General features: G+C 45.5%; 1 protein-coding gene across 4 annotated transcripts in view; it reads left to right on the top strand.

Annotated features, from left to right (window-relative positions):
* The window catches only part of LOC105470569 (protein tyrosine phosphatase receptor type E), a 181,586-nt gene that overhangs the window by 59,187 nt on the left and 104,708 nt on the right, over nucleotides 1-17,691 (top strand). The window lies entirely within an intron of this gene.

Genomic DNA, 17,691 nt, shown 5'->3' with positions numbered 1-17,691 from the left:
GCTGGGATTATAGGCATGAGCCACTGCACCCAGCCGCCTTTGCTTTTATGAAATTTAAACTTCTAGGAATATATTTTCATAGATGATGTTTCTAGCTGTCTTTAAGAATTAATGAAGTTCTTAGTTCCATTTTTTTTAAGTCCTTGGCTAACTGTGGACAGTTCTCAACTGTAAGGGAAAGATTTACGTCTTTATTAATAAGCCTCACTGTCTCTGAAACTCTTTTCATATTCAAAGGGCACTCGCATTACCTGGCAATTATTCTTTCTCAATGAGGCACAGGTTGGTGATATTTGGGAATATGACTTTGGGGAATACAAACTCCGTTTAAGTAATGATTTTGAAAAAAATCTCTCTGCACCAGTGAATGCCATGAACAGTTTCATTTTCAGTAAGTACTTGCAGCCAGTTGTCTAGTTGTCAGAAGGCGGCCTTATCAGTGGGCTCCTGGTGTCGGCGTTCTGCTGCTGGAAGGTCAGGGAGTTCCCTGGACCCCACGGAAGCAGCTGTCTCCATGAAGGACAGGGACCGTGCCGCCAGCCTTTCTTTTATTCTCCCACTGACATGGGATGAAGGCATTTCACTTTTAAGCATCTTTTTTCCCAACTTCTCAGAACCCTTTGAAGATCTTGCACTTGACTTCTAAAATTCAGTCCAATTCCTTAATAAGTATGTCACTATTACAAGTTGGCTTTTTAACTTCTTAAGACGCATCTTTAATTTGAACTTCCATAACCATATTTTTATAATTATCAAATGGCAGGAAATAGATGCTGACTCCCTTAATTTTATCATTCTAAATGTCACAAGAATGGCAAGGCTCTTTAAAAGACAAAAGAAGTTCTTCAATTAGGAATTCCCATGGTAACCAATATAGCTCGATCTTTTTTTTTTTTTTTCTTTCTGTGGCTATTTAAAGTATTTAAATTGATTTACATCCCTGTGGAAATGTGAAGAAAAAGCCTGGATCCCATACATCCATTCCACCTGGAGTTTGGGGGTTCTATTATAAGCCATGTTCTTCTTTTGATTCCTTCCCAGTATCTGCAGTGGAAGGTAAGGGTTTGCCCCTAAGCAGACGCCTTTTAAGTTTCCTTAACTTAGGAAGAAGTCATGATTTACCTTTGTATTCCTTTTGCAGTTGAAATTAAAACACAAATATATAAATTATCTCATTTTGTATTGCTCTTACACTTTATGTTGAACAGTAAATATAAATGTATTTTAGTAGCCAGACGTTAGAGGATAACACTGGCTTAATTTGTGCTGAGTGTGGAGCCCCTTCTGGGTGCAGTGAGGGTCTGAGCCTGTGAACCTCGTATCTGCCCAGCTCCTGCTGGACAGCATCAGAGATCTGCTGACTCAGGGTCCAGCCAGTCTCCACCTCTTCTTGGAGCAGGACACTGCACACCAAATTCACTGGTACTGCAGCCACAGCCCTGGACACCTGGATACGTGCATTTTCCCATCTTCTGCCACACTGGCCCTTTGCCTGAACTCCTCCTGGCCTTCAGTCTGAGGTCCCCTGGGGGCCACGAATGGCTCTGCAAAGTTGCAGGTCCCGATAGTGGGCTATGGGTGCTCCCAGCTGAGCACATTCATGACTCTCACACTCACTGTACAAGGAAATGAACATAGTATGCATGGATCCACCAGATCTTCACTAAGCCTCACAGCAACCCTAAGAAGAGGACAGCCATATTTATCCTCATTTCATCCGTGAGGAGGTAGAAGCTCAAAGAGGTCAGATGCTGCATCTGGGGTCAGTGTGGTTTTTCTGCCTCTGGGACCCCCTACCCATGAGGCCAGTGTCCATCCCCCTCAGCAGGTGCGTGGAGCCCTCTGGACACAACATCTTACTAGGAATTGCATGACAGTTACTGATCATTTATCTTTTAAAATGGGTCAAGAAGCTGAAGGGAAGATGGGAAGTTTCTCAGATGTCACATATTGACAGATATTATAGCCAAAATACACACAGAGGGGAACATTTTAGAGAAGGTTGTGGCCATGATAAAAATCAGCATTTATTGAGCTTGTGATATGTGGCAGACACCATAAAGTGTGCATCGTAGACATTACCACATACACCCCATGCAGCCAGAGGGTGACCAGCCACCTACTTAGCCAGGGACTGAGGGGTTTGCTGGGATGGGGGATTTTAGTGTTAAAACAGGGATGGTCCTGAGCAAAGCAAGGGGTCACCCCACCCACCACCCCAAGGTTAAGATGGACTTACCTTCATTTTGTAAATAGAAAACCCATGGCTCAGAAAGTTGAGGTAACTGCTCAGGCTGCTCTGATGGCAAGAGGTGCAACTGAGGCCTGGACCAATACCTGTCAGAACCCAAAGCCACATTTTTTGATCAGGACACCTTTGTTACGGCTGTGAGAAGCAGTCCCTCCTGCGATGGAAGTCTCAAGGTCATCCATATGACCAACACCTTGAAAAGATTTAGGTGATAAAATTGAGATTCTTAATTCTTTTGGAAAAAAAAAAGATTAAAAGATTAAAATCAGAAAATTATTTTCAAATAAAGTTTATGCCAAAAGATACAAAGACTTGCTCTGTAAGAGATAAAGTGTTTTGTGGCAAACAAACATTTCAAGGGCAAAGTCAGGCCGGCCATCCTGCTCTCTGCCATCCTGTAAGTCTCTCCATGCTCATGGTCATCTGTCGCCCAGTGTGAAGACTGCTAAAGGCAGATGACATGCTCAATGTTTCTCAGTTGACCATATTTTTTAATTGAGTTTTTAGACAAATTAAATTAATGAATTTGTTTGCTTATTCATGCAGAGTAAAAAGCAATACCCACTCTACTCCAAAATAGTAGCTCAAGCTATGTTTTTGCAAATTGATATGGTTTGGCTGTGTCCCCACCCATATTTCATCTTGACTTGCAGCTCCCATAAGCCCCACGTGTCAAGGGAGGGACCCTATGGGAGGTAATTGAATCGTGGCAGCAGGTTTCTCCTGTGCTGCTCTCGTGATAGTGAGTAAATTCTCACAAGATCTGATGGTTTTATAAAGGACAGTTCCCCTGCACACACTCTCTTGCCTGCTGCCATGTAAGATGTGCCTTTGCTCCTCCTTCATCTTCCACCATGATTGTGAGGCCTTCCCAGCCATGTGGAACTGTGGTCCATTAAACCTCTTTTTCTTTATAAATTACCCAGTCTTGGGTATTTCTTCATAGCAGTATGAAAATGGACTTACACACAAATTATATTAAAACGCAACATCCTTACAGAAAAGTCTGTACCAGTCATAAGCACACAGAGCTCTGAACTTCCAAGTAAGGCAGCACCCAGATCAAGGAATGTGACAGACCCATTCCCCCAACCCAATCCCCTTGTTGCTCTTCCAGTCCCTTCATGCCTCCCTTCCAGGGATAACCATTGTCCCCACTTCTGACACCATAGATTAGTTTCGCCTGCTTTTGAACTTTATATAAGCTGGATCATAGATTATATCGAAGTATTTTTATGTTTATTGAATATCTACTATGTGCAAGGTCTTGCATAGCTGTTCACTGAATGTGCATGACTTGGTTTTGAATGCCTCCCAGGTTGCTCTATAGGTGTGTGTGTGTGTGTGTGTGTGTGTGTGTGTGTGTGTCCCTGGATATAGATCACAGAGTTGTCTTAGCAGTCAGTCCTCAAAAGGCAGGTTCACCTGGTGGCCAGCTCACATACTGTGTGTGTTCAGGAAGGCATTCCTGCCATGTAAATGTCATTTAAATGTGGCATATCTATGAATTCAACAGGGTAATTTGGTTCCTATGTTGTTGGAAAGTTCTCTGAATGCTGAAGTCATCTGCACTCCAGGCTTGAGTAAATAACTCAGGACAACGAAGAGAGGAAGTTGCTGTTAGGTTTGGTGGGGGGAGAGGAAGGTGACATTCACATGTCCTCTTGTACAAGGGCCACCGTGTGAAACCTGATGTCCAGTGAAGACACAGCCATCCAAATAGATCACTGCTTTCCAGCCCCAGGGTCTACACAACAAAAACACTTCCCCGTTGAGGCTATCTGGTGAATTCTGCCTCCAATGTCCTGGGAGCAGTCAGCCAGAGCCCAGGGCAGGGGGCCTCCCCAATCTCCATTCTGCAGATCATTCTTTCTGGACAATTCATGCTCTTTCCCACACAGAAATGTTTGAGGCAGTTTGTGGAAGGAGCATTGTATCAGGGTGGTTCCTAAATCAGGTGGATTAAGGTATGGACGCTGTCTTCACCGCTTGCTTGTCAAATAACTGAACTCCTGACTTCTTCTTTGAACTCTGGGCTTCTAATCTGTGAAGTCAGAGTAGTGATAACTGGGTAGTTGTGAGCATTAAGTTTAAAAATATGTTGTGGCAGCACTTTGCATGAGCAGACTGTAGTATAAATGCCAGCTCCCTTTCCCTGGCGATAAGAAGTGATTGTGATTGTGCATTAAGTTCTGGTTTAAGCTTCCTGGCTGACAAGGCAAAATTGAAACACAATGGTTTATATTGTTCTAGTCTGATTCAAAGAATGTCCCTAGTTTTTCAGGAAATATAAACACTTTCCTGGTGTTACATTCTAAGACAACTTTATTTTGTAAGCCTAAATGATTCAGTCAGGGTTTCCAACAATGGTTTTCACCCCCAAAAGATGGAGGATTCCCCTTTCTATTTCCATAGCGTGTATCAATCCTTTAAAAAATACTAATCTGAGGCTATGATAGTGCAACACTAAATTCGGAAGGCGAACACCATGGAGTTGGAATTGCATTCTGTTGCTCCATTTCTTTCACCTTCTCTTTTTAGTGGACATCCCATAATAAGAACATAAATGGAAAGGGCAAGCCTGGAGTGACAAAGGGAATCCTCCATTCACTCTGCACAATGCTGCTGCTGGGCTCAGGACGTGGAGAGGGCAGGGGCTGTGAAGACATCCTGGTGTCTTTGCAGGGTCGCCGTGAGGATAAAGGGGATGGGCCAGCTGTGGTGGCTCAGGCCTGCAATCCCAGCACTTTGGGAGGCTGAGACAGGACTGTTAAGGCCAAGAGTCCCAGACTAGCCTGGCCAATATGGTGAAACCCTCTCTCTACTAAAAATACAAAAATTAGCTGGGCACGATGGTGCACACCTGTAATCCCAGCTACTTGAGAGGCTGAGGCACGGGAATTGCTTGAACTTGGGAGGCGGAGGTTGCAGTGAGCTGAGATCGGGCCATTGCACTTCACCCCGGCAACACAGCGACACTCTGCCTAAAAGGAAGAAAAGGCGGGGGGGATGATGCAGACACGAGCTTTGTGTGTGTTCTTGTCATATCACATGTAAAGGAGACCGTCAGACTGGGAGTCTTTTCTGTTACAAAATTATACATCTGGAGAATCATGGCGAGCAGGAATTCTGTGTGAGATGCTGGCACGTGCCTCCTGCACTTCATGAAAGAGCCTGTTGGTTTGGGAGCATCCATGGCTTTGCTCTTCGGGCTGCTGGCCATGGGGACCCTGAGTCCCGAGCTCTTCAGAAACCCTGGTGCTGGGGAAGCGAAGTTGTCTCCTCTCTCCGTTTGCACAGAAATTCCAGAATTTGGATTCTTTTGGTAACCTCGAGCTGAATGTTCAAAATGTTGAACGTTAGTTTTTTTCATTTTTCATATAAGTACTTACACGCACGCATAAAACAGAGCCAGTAACCAAGGGCTTTTCCCAGGCCAGCAGTGGCCTGGGAGTCCAGCCCACACTCCCAGACTCCAGCTGGGAGACACAAAAGGAAGGGAACTTGGGTGGGGACACCCCACGGTGATGAGGTCCTTGGGAGCCTCCAGGGCCTCCAGGAGCTCAGCTGCCACCCAAGAGCACCCTAAATCTCAGAAGCTAGCCAATCCAATGGAAGGACGGTAAGGTCTTTTCAGTGTGAACACAGCTTTGAGGATGAAAGGGTTGTATTTGCAGAATTAGTTGGAATCAGAGCTCCAAGCCTAGAATGTCCTCCCACCCTCTACCCACCCCAGGACTGGATTCCTGTCCTGTGAGGCCAGCTGAGCTCTCCTCCCTCATTACCTGTCCCCAGGTACAGACCTTCCTGTCACACCACTGATAACTCATCTGTTGCATTTTTTCATGTATCCTGAAGCATCTATGCAGTAGGCATTCAATAAATACCTGCTGAGCAGTGGATTACATAGTATAGCCACAGATGAAATGATGCCTACGAACCTCCTACAAAACTCCTGTTTTATTATTTCAAACTCTGAAAACTCACAGTTTGGACTATTCTTTTGTTAATCCTACAATGAGTTAAGTTGACTAATGGACACTCAAGTTTCCATCATGGCTGCGCTCACAAAAAAGATCACCTGGTATTTTCCCTTTGTTACTATGGAAGATCTTAGGTGGATCATATTCCTATTCATGTCATAGGAATCGTTTACTGGAGAAGGGTCATTTCATTTCCATTATGTTTTGAATGATTAGTCGTTTCAAAAATAAACCATCCCTCCAGGTTAAATTTATCTGGGACTCATGGTTGGATAATCTTCTACGTCATTAAAATTAATTGATGTAGCAAAATCAACTGCAATCATTATCCTGTCCCATATCGGTGGCAGAACCAGGAAGGTGCTCACCATCTACACACGGCGGCAGAGGTCTCTCTGTCCTTTGTCCTATGCAGAGACCCTGCCTGTAAGTCTCACTGAACTGAAAGTTAGGTCAGGAGTCTCCACATGACCTGACTGAGAGCTTCATGTTGTCAAGAGTCCATACAAGGCTAATGTGACGCTCACACTGGGGCTGGTACATTTGAACAAACGGTTCACTTCAAACATTCACATCCCAAAAAAGGACCCCAGTGGGCATAGGGAGTCCAGCCCAAGACGAAGTATCAGGGAACTGTTGGGAACACGGAGCTTACAGTAAGAGACCTGGGGTAGGGTGGGGATTGGCACCCCCGTGGAGGGCGTCTCCATGTTCTCGATGCTTCTGCTTCCTCCTCTAGAAGGCAGGGAGGACCCTTCTCAGCTCTCCGCACTGTGTGGAGGAGTTGGTGAGATGAAGCCTGCCCAGTGTTTTCACTCGGTGAGAGCCCTGTGCATGGTGCCCCGGCCTTGCTGTCCTCACAGGTACTAGCGCATTCCAGTTCCTTTAGAGAATGAGCACTGGGGTAAGGAGGGTCAGATGTGTGCCCATCCTGGCCTGCAGTGAGCGCTTGTCCCTCACGAGGCAGTTCCTGGGGAAAGTCTCCAGCATGCGCGATTTGCAGTTTAGCGTAAACGGAATGAGGTTTATTAGAATCTTGGCAGCTCTAGAAGGAGACTCTCAACTCTCCATTGGCTACAGAGCCCGGCCAGCCATGTGGGTGGCTCGCTCAGGCCGGTCAGAGGTTCCTGCTGGGATGGCCAGGGGCGCCGGGAGAGCTTTCCCTTAGCATATTCAGACCTCAGACTTCCTGGCAGATTCAGCTGCAGCATTGAACTTCAGGCAGTTTTCCTAAATTCAACTTTCAGAGCTTTTACCTTTTCAGAGACCCAGCCTAGTTTACAGAAGCCCAGCAGAAACTTTTTTTCAATTTGCGTGTGACTTTTAGATGAGTTTGGGGCTGTGTGGGAAGATGGTATTTCAGCATCCTAGGCAGGGGCACATCCTATAAACTGGGTGCTTTGAAGCCATGGTGCTGCCTGATCATGAGGGTAACACGGGGGAGGAGGAATCCTCGTCAGTGTCCTGTCTGTGGTCTGCTGGGCAGTGACCACTTCCCCTGACCGCTGCCTGGGGACTGCTCCTCCACACACAGCTTATCTCCCAAGAAGCGATTCCTGGCCCAGGCACCAAGGGCCCAGGGTTTTCCTAATGTTGAGGACATTGTTGCCCAATGGCACAGAACGTGGGATTTGGAGTCAGATCTGGCTGGATTTGATTTCTGGCTCAACCTCTTGTTGACCACGTGACTTCATGCATGTTACTATGTTACTTCAGGGTGGCCGTGAGGATCAGACAGGATCCTGTATGTACAGTGTCTAGCACTGTGCTCCAAGGACCATTTGTCCCCATAAATGTGATTATTAGGTAGCAAGGTGGTGCTATTCTGACCATTGGGCATGTGACCCCACCCACGGCCAACCCCAGGGTGCGAACAGCAGCCTTTCTGTCCTTACCTGGGCCTTACCCTCCACTGTTTCCAAGCTCGTCCACCCAACGTTCTCTCACTGGATCATTACCATGATGCTGTGGATTATCAGTAAGTATCAGTGACCTCATGTGTAGTGGCCGTTGAAGCACAGAGAGGTAGAAGGGCTGCCCAAGGTCACCAGTGGGCAGGGATCTGGCTGGAGAGCACATGCTGCTGCTTCTCCCTCCCTCAGACTATGGATTATAGGAGAGACCAGCAGCCATGCAGGTGGCAGGTGGGTGGCCTGGGGTTCTGCAGGTATGAGCAGACACACATCAGCCCCCTCTACCACCAGCCTCTAATGTCCCCACATCACACAGAGGCCTGGGACCGTCTGGCTGTGCGGTGCAGCGTCTTGAGCACATACACTTTGGGATGATTCCTTGAGTTGTAAAGAAATAAAATAATTTTCCTTGAGAATGACGGATACACTGCTTAGCAGTGGAAGAGGAGAGCTGACCTTTATAGGTAGACAAAACAAAATGCCTGTCAAACATTACACTTTTGTTGCAGTATATTGTTCCAGAATGGAGCGCTGCATATTTTTGTTATAATGCTGTTTTTGTTTCTAAATGAATACTGCAGTGTTCTTTTATGTGGAGGAGGGATTCATTACTGGTTCACAGAACTTTTTCAGTGGTGGGGAAAAATAGGTGCTTGTCCTCAGCAATGCGTATCAAGCCTAGACACATTTCTGTTAGGAGCACAGTGATTTGTGAATTCCCTGACAGCTTACCTTTTATTATGAGCTCTATTTTAAATGGAGATGTGTAGCTTTTCCTCTTCGAGATGATATAACAGATACCCAGAATCTTCTCTGTTATCTCTGGTTTGTTTTAAAGCTCGCCTCTTTTTTGTGCATTTTACAGGGATTCTTATTTATGAACTAGTTTAAATGGTTCCGGTCAGGCAGTTATTGTGGGGTGGAGGATCATTAAACCAAGAATATTTGCAAATGTTTCAGCAAAGTGGCTAGTTGATTGGCAGATTTTTCATTCATCAGCTTTCCTAATTTTCAGAATCTTCCTAAGGAATATCTAACAAACATCTCTGCTCTGAGTACCATATTCCTGAAAAAAAAATTGATCTGTTTTCAGGATAGGTCTCCCCTTTTCTCATGCTAATATATTTTCTTAGTCTTGGTAATGTCCTATGCGTGCCTGTGAAGGATGCACCACTTCTTGATAGCTCTGCTGTCAATGGTAACACTTCACCCAGGCCCCCAAGCCAAGCCCACAGTCACCCTTAGCTTCCTTCCCTTTCCCCACTTCTCACATGCCTCCAAAGCTTGTGAGCTCTGCCTCCTCTATCGTTAAATAGCTGCCCCCACCCCCGGCCACCCACCACTGCCCTTGAGAACACCTTTTCATCCTGCACCTGGACCACAGGTGTGGCCTCATTAGTCAGGAATCCGCAGTCCACACCAAGCCTGGTCCTGTCCCTTCTTCCTCTCTGCAGCCATCACAGTGACCTTCTCTGCAGAGAGCAGAATGGGAATGCCCAGGCTTGCAGACTTCTGCAGCCCCCTTGTGGCTTCAGCCCAAAGCCAAAGGTCTCTGCAGCATTCCGGGATCTGCCCACCTCACATCCCAGGCTAACAGTAGTGATTTATTGGTCCAGGCCTTATACTGAGTTCGGTGTCGGGTCCTTACCTCCTTTACTAACCCAGCAGGTAAATGTTATTATCTCTATTTCGCAGATGAAGAAACTTAGGCTCAAAACCATTAAGTGACTTGTTCCAAGGTCAAAGCCAGGCTCCAACTTATTTGCCGTTTCTAGAATGTTCCATACACTCTCTGGCTTCCTTGCTTTTGTTCATGTGTTCTTCCTGGGAATTTTCTTCTTGAGAAAGATGCCCTAACTTTGGCCAAACACAGGTAAATGTTCTGCTTCTGTCTTTCATGGCTGCTGGGCTTGCCACGACCTAGCACTGCTCACCCCTGCATTTCAATAATCTGTTTATAAGCCTGTCCTCCGGACTTCTTTTAGGGTAAGGAGTTTGGGGTTCTGTCCTTGTATGTTTTTAATCTCTAAATCCTAAGCAATTGGCACAGAACTAGCACCTAGTAGATGCTCACTAATGTTAAATGGCCGGTTTAGCATATTGATGTACTCATTCAACTAGTATTTTATGAGTTTCTGGTACACGCACAGAACTTTTCATATACTGAAGATGTTCAAGTCAGAGATAACAGGGTTTCTATTCAGAAACCAGCAAATTAGCCATGGATGCTCTGTCTTTGGGGGTGGGTCTGCACCTGCCTTCATCATCTGTAAAGTGTGGAACATACCTGTCCACCTCATAGCGCAGCTGAAATGGCAGCAAACATCCTTAATGTTAATCCAGAGTCCTACTGTACTGTGTTGTTTTGGAGATGCTGTGAAGACACAGAAAGATGGAAGGGGCGGGCAGGGAACAGCTGGGCACCAGGAGGGATACAACCAGGGTGGCCCAGAGGGCTCTGAAAAGACGTCGAGGAGCGAGTAGCACTTGACCTACTGGATCACGTGGCATCTAGTGGGTTTGGGTGAGACAGGCTTTGTGGGGCAGGGAGCAGCATGCGGGAAGCAGGGGGACTGTGCCGTGTTGGAGCCTGTGAGACACGGTTGTGTGAGTGAGCGGCCTCTGGAAGGTGGATCACCGTGGTGTCTGCCTGACTTGATGCTCTTCCTGGGAGCTTCCAAACCTGTTAAGCAATCCAGAGGGCTGTTTACCAACACACGCTACTCTTCTCATCCATGCCAATCTCATCAGCAAACGTGCTATTTCCCTTATTCGTGAACAATTATTATCATTATTTCATCATAAAATGATCTTTCTGAATAATTATTTAATGCCAGAGCTCATCCATTGTGCCTTAGTGAGCATTGCTTTGCCCTGGCCTCTGGCCACAGGTTACCGTGGACAGCCGAGTGTCAAGATCATCACCAACTAGGCCCTTCACACACGTGCTTAGCCTCATCGCAGACCTGGGGTCACCTGGTGAGAGTCAGGTGTGTTTCCAATCGGCACTCTGAAAAAGAAAACCTGCAAACACTGATTTAACATGTCTGAGTATTAGAGATCATTTTCTCTGGGGCTCACTGAACAGGCATTAGCTCAAGAAACACATCTTTGGCGTGCTCAGTTACCATGAGCGTCAGGCGCCCAGCAAGCCTGTCCTGAGTACATTTCAGAGTCTGAGCCCAATTGGAGGAGCGAGGGAGGTAGAGGGGAGTAAAACAGGCCTCGTTGTCGAGGACTGCTCCTCCGGAGTCCCACTGCACTGCCCAGTGTGGGGAGTCCTTGTGGCAAGCTACCCTATGTCTCTGAGCCTCAGTTTCCCCTCTGCCAAGTGGGTCTAATAACAAACTCCCCATGTGAGTATTGAGAGGATGCATTGATCCCTGTTGGGTGCTTAGCGGGGAGTCTGGCATGAAGTTCCTGTCCTTACAGTGACTGTTTCTTCTGCAAGGGTCTTCTCTTGGTGGCTGTTAACACCATCCATCCCTGTCCTCAAACACTAGAGCCCCTGCCAAGAAGCTACTCACTGGGCAAAGATTTTTTTAAAAAAACACGACCGTGACTGTCACTATCTGAAAAGTGTCCATGCCCAGCGCCAAGAGGTGGACAAATCCCTAGCTCTCCCGTCTGGGGCTTGGAGGGCACCCCTACACCTCAGAAGGGAGCCCGGAATCAAATTGCCATGTTTCCAAATTTGATGCTGATAATAATGGCATAGACAGACGAGGCAGTATGGAAACCAGCAGACACTTGTACTTGCAAAGAAGGATTTGTCTGGCTTTCTAATTTGCATGTTTCCTAATCCAAAGAGGGTGCCTCAACCGTGGAGTAATTAGAGAGTATGTGCCTTGGTCGGGGGAGGAGGGAGCTTGAGAGGCAGGCAGAGATGCACGTGGATCTGTGCTGAGCAGCTGCCCATGAATAATTTCTAAAAGTTGCCAAATATTTAGAAGTCCTGCTCGTCTGTCATAGACTGGCAAAAAGGATGGTTGAGAAAAATGGGTCTTTTTTTTCCCCAGCCTTAGCAACATTGTTTTAAAGATTTCATCTCCTTTTCAAGGTGGTTTGAGGCTGTGGGGTAGGCAGGATCAGATTCTACTAAACTTCTTCATTTCAGGGAGGGCTTCCTCCCCCGAGTTCAGTAGCTCCTTCTGTCCTGTCTTTCATGCATTAGAAAATATAGACATTAACAGCTTTACTGTTGCCTGGAAGGTAAACAAGGAAGCTGTGAGTATGACGTCAGTGCGAATCTGAAGCCTAGATGATTCAGAAACGTTTTGCATTCTTCCATCATTTGAATTACCCACTGGAAGCAGAATGTAGTTGTCTGCTAGAATGCAGAGACAGCCACAGGGCCCGTGGCTGCAGTTCCGTCCATTCCCACTGCACTTCATTTAAGTGATGAGGTCTCTGTTATTATTTTATTTGGAGTAATGATCCTGCTCTTTTACCAGTCCATCTAAAGTAATGGTCATGGTGCTTGAGTGTTACTGTGATTGAGGGTGAATGACAGTTCTTGCTACCCCAGTGTTCTAATTGATCAGGACAATTCAGTGTCTTTGGGGAAAAACTGGAGTCCAAGAGAAGGCAGCCAGGATTGAGGAACTTGGCTCCGGGGGCTGGTCATTCACAGTAAGACTGCTTCAAGGTCAATATCACTGGCATTTAACGGCTTGAAGTGGAGTTTTATTCTTGTATCCTTTCTTTATAAAATTGTAATACATCATGAAAAGTTCACATTTTAGATATACACATAGAAACGTGTAGGTAAACATGTTAAAATAAAATGTAAATGCACTTCCAAAAAATTCTTGCAGGTTGCTACTCATTTAAAAGAGTAGCTTGGAGATACACATGCTACGCAAGCCACTTCAGCAACCTACATTCTGCCCACTCGAATGTTTATGGCGCTTTAGGCCAAGGGTGTGTATAAAAGGCATTTTCCTTTTGTCTGAGTTTGGAAAGATTGGCCAGTTCTGTTCATTTCAGAAGTAATTTGAATGTTTCCCTTAAATGGAATAGTTCCAAGGGACTGATTCTAAACGCTGTAGTTTTATTTTCTTCTTTGCAAGGTTAGGATGCACAATAACGTCGCTCGGTCTTTCCATATCTTGTGAGTAATCGGGACCCAACCCAGCAGCCCAGCCGCTTCCTGTGGGCGCCCTCACTGGCCTGACCTTGCCTGCCCCTGCCCCCCTTCCTAAGGGCGGATTTCCCCTGTTCCAATGTTGTCACACTGCCTTTTTCCCAGGGCCTTGTCGGGCTTCCTCCCTGCCTCTGTTCCGTGGAAGCAGAGTGGCTGCAGCTGTGAGCTCCAGGGACTCACCAGCCAAAGCTCCAATTCTGTGACCAGGCTGGTCCAGGCCTCTGTGGGCCAGGCTACTTCCAAAGACCCACTTCTCCCACAGTAAATATATGGCCATCCCAGGGCTTTCCTTTCTGGAGCAGAGAACTTAATGAAGCACTCTCTAGGACTGGAAAGGATTTTGAGGAATAATCCAGTATCATTATTGCCATCTGCAGAATGCCTTTCCTACACCATTCCTACACTAAAGGAATTATAGCTTCACTGGGAGGAAGGAGATATAGCAAACAAACAAACAAACAAACAAAACAAGCAGACAAGACTGGGTATAGTGGCTCATGCCTCTAATGCCAGCACTTTGGGAGGTCAAGGTGGCCAGGTCGTTTGAGCCCAGGAGTTCGAGACCAGTCTGGGCAACATCAGGAGACCTTGTCTCTACAAAAACTACAAAATTAGTGGGACATGGTGGTGCACGCCTGTAGTCCCAGCTACTCGGAGGGTGGCTGAGGCAGAAAGACTGCTTGAGCCCAGGAGGTCAAGGCTACAGTGAGATATGATCGTGCCACTGCACTCCAGCCTGGACTATAGAGTGGGACCCTCTCTCAATTTAAGAAAAAAAAGTAAAATAAAACAAGCAGACAAACGTACATTGCAATGTAGGATGGCTTCCCCTGGGAGGCCTAGCCGGGAGTGGGCTCAGCAGCCCCAGGCAGGCATCGCCGCTGCCCTGTCTCCTCACTCTGTGATGCTGGTCCAGAGCCTCACCAAGCCTCAGTGTCCTCATCTTTAAAGTGGTTCTCGCCAACCGGGCTTGGTGACTCATGCCTGTAATCCCAGCACTTTGGGAGGCCGAGGAGGGTAGATCACTTGAGGTCAGGAGTTGGAGACCAGTCTGGCCAACATGCCCAAACTCCATCTCTAGTAAATATACAAAAATTAGCCAGGTGTGGTGGTGGGTGCCTGTAATCCCAGCTACTCAGGAGTCTGAGGCAGGAGAATCACTTGAACCCAGGAGGCAGAGGCTGCAGTGAGCCAAGATCCCGCTGCTGCACTCCAGCCTGGGTGATGGAGCGAGACGCCATCTCAAAAAATAAATGAATAAATAAAAATTTAAAAACAGTAAAGTGGGTTTTGCCTTACCTACTAGGATAGTTGTTAGATGTGGGAGAAACCCCACAAGCAGTGCCCAAGGCACTCCACAGCCCAATAAATCTAAACTCATCTCTCCTTCCCCTTACCCGTTCAAGAGAACAACAGGAAGCTTTCCAGTGAGTGGAAGGACATTGTGTCAGCTTTTCACCGACCCCACTTCGCGAATCTGTCTGCTCGAACCAACCTCCCCAACCCCCAGCTTTTAAATGTTCCTCTTTCACAGTTTCAAACCTGTAGCTCAATACTACAGTAGCCATCGGCGTCACAGTATTGGCCTAATGGAAGTCTTCACTTGGTAAAGGTTTACTTTAGAGAACATTATGATTGGTCTTTGCTCTAATTCTTTAAGAAACTGATAGTTGTGGTTTCATACTATCATGTGTGAGCCACAAACCAATAAAATACATGATCTATTTGTAGAACAAAAATTAGCGGAATGTTGTAGTGCACACCTGTAGTCCCAGCTACTTCGGAGGCTGAGGCAAGAGGACCGCTTGAGCCCAGGAGGTCGAGACTGTAGTGAGCCATGATTGCACCACTGCACAATAAGGCAAGAGTTCAGTGTATTCTTGCCTTAGTTTTTAAAGTTAGCTCCAAGTTTAATTTCAAATTATGATTTGTGTTTGATTGGGGTTGTCAATCGTGCAACCATTGACAAAGTGCCAACAGGTACTACCAAAATTGGTCTTTTCCCTTGTGATTTTAGTCTGGTTTTACTCAAGCCTGCTGCTGCTGTCTGCAGCCCCGCTCCAGAAACTTCTGCATAGCATTGGGTTTTATTTTACATTAAAAGGAATCAGCATTGCATTGGAAGATTGATCATTTCTATCAATCCTCTTGAGATATTGGAGGTATAACTTCCATTCCTGGCTTCTTTCCTCACTTGGCTCCAGTCAAACACCACGAGTCACTCTTTTTAGCATCTTTTCTGGTTCATTTTGGAGAGTGGAAAGGATGTACTCTTGTAATAAGTTATTCCTACAAAAGAGCAGTTCCCCTATCTGCAGTGATCCTCAAGTAATCATTTATTGCCCAAAAACCGATTCCCTCTCAATCCCCTGCCATCGTGCTGTATGTTATACTGGGTTCCACTGCACCCTGGAAACCCTCTGTGCTTTAATATGTTATTCAACAGACTTTCCCCAGTTGTTTTATATAGCTGCCCCAGTAGACGCTTTGGTATTATATAGACTGTCTTATACATTTCATTTATAATTGTTGTTAGTATATATAAATCTTTTTTTTTTTGTATTAGTACTTTGCACCTTGTAACCTTAACTTATATATTGCCTCTAGTGGCTCTAGTGGCTATTTTTGAATCCTTTGGTATTTTCTCTGTAGACTATTATGTCATCTGAGAATAAAGTTTTATTTTTTTTCTTTTCAGTGCTTATGTCTTTTAATTCTTTTTCCTAACTTGTTGCATTGGCTGTGATTTCCAGGATAATGTTAAATAGGAGTGGGACAAATCCTTGCTTTCTTCCCAGTACTGGGGAGAGGTATTAAGTCTTTTCCATTAAGAAGAATTTGAGCTGTAGATTTGCCCAAATAGACTTAAAATTCCTTAGTAACCAGAAGTATTTTTTCTGCTTCTTGGGCTTCAAACATACCTCATGGGTCAGCTTTTAAATGTATAATAATATGCATTTAAATATATTTTTTAAATATACCAATTTATAACAACTTTTAATTGTATGCTGTAGAGTCTTTATTTGATTTGATTTAAAATGTCTAGTTTTATCAGGACTAAGATAGCAAGCAGTCTCTTTTAGTGGAAAACATCATGTACTGAATTCACTGTTTAAAAACAGTGACAATCAAAACGTGCTTCCACCCTTCACCAGTGCAGACATACACTGATGACTGAGCAAGGACTCTTTCACAGGTAGATAGCAGCCTAATCAATAATCCCAGTGTGAGGCTGCCATGCTGACCACTCAGAACAGAACAAGCAAGCTAAGTTCATCCACTGAGGAATGAGTCAACAAAATCTGGTATATCCATGCAATGGAATATTATTCAGCCATTAAAAGGAATGAAGTACTGATACTTGCTACAACAGGGATAAGTCTCAAAAACGTAATGCTATTATAAGTAAAAGAACCCAGTCACAGAAGGCCACATATAGTGTGAGTCCATTTATATGAAATATTCAGAACAAGCCAATCCATAAAGACAGAAAGAAGATTGGTGTTGCCAGGGGCTGGGGAGAGGATGGAGCTTGGGAGCTAGTGAGCTAATAGTGGGTGTGGGGTTTCTTTTTGAATGATGAAAATGTTCTAATATTAGATTATATTGATGGTTTCAAGTTGGGTGAATATACAAAAAACCATTGAACTGTACACTTTAAACAAGTGAACTTTAAGGTGTGAAAATTATATCTCGATAAAACTGTTTTTTTTTTTAAATAACATGAGAGCTAAATTAATGGGAGGCTGGGCATGGAGGCTCATGCCTGTAATCCCAGCACTCTGGGAGCCCGAGGTGAACAGATCACTTGAGGCCAGGAGTTCGAGCAGCCTGGCCAACATGGTGAAACCCCTTCTCTACTAAAAATATAAAAATTAGCCGGGTGTGGTGGCACATACCTGTAGTCCTGGCTACTCAGGAGGCTGAGGCAGGAGAATCGCTTGAACTGGGAGGTGAAGGCTGCAGTGAGCCAAGATCGCCCCATTGCACTCCAGCCTGGGCGACACAGCAAGACTCCGTCTCAAAAAGAAAAATTAATTAATTAATAGGAAAGGTCAGGCTAGATAATGATTAAGCTAGAAAGCTGGGGAAAGGGAGATGCCCCAGACTAGGTTGTAAAAGGCTCTTTTGAGGGGAGGATGGGCTAAAGGAACTACTTGAAGGGGAGGGAACCCTGTAGGCCACAGCAGAGGCAGCTGACTGACAGAGCATCTTGGGGGCTACACCCCGCCATCAATTGACCATTAGAGGTTGTATTAAAGTTTGGGGTAGGACATAGTTAAAAGCTGATAATTGCAGCCAAAAGAAGTATCAACTAGATAAAGAGATCTCCAGGAGACCCTGAACAATGAAGCAAAAATGGGATAGTCGACTAGTGCTGTACAGAAGGAAATGGTT

The sequence above is a fragment of the Macaca nemestrina genome, chromosome 9 (assembly GCF_043159975.1).
Source record: "Macaca nemestrina isolate mMacNem1 chromosome 9, mMacNem.hap1, whole genome shotgun sequence".
Classification (NCBI taxonomy): Eukaryota; Metazoa; Chordata; class Mammalia; order Primates; family Cercopithecidae; genus Macaca; species Macaca nemestrina.
The sequence above is the reverse complement of the archived record's forward strand: the minus strand, read 5'-3'. Positions and strand labels throughout refer to the sequence as shown.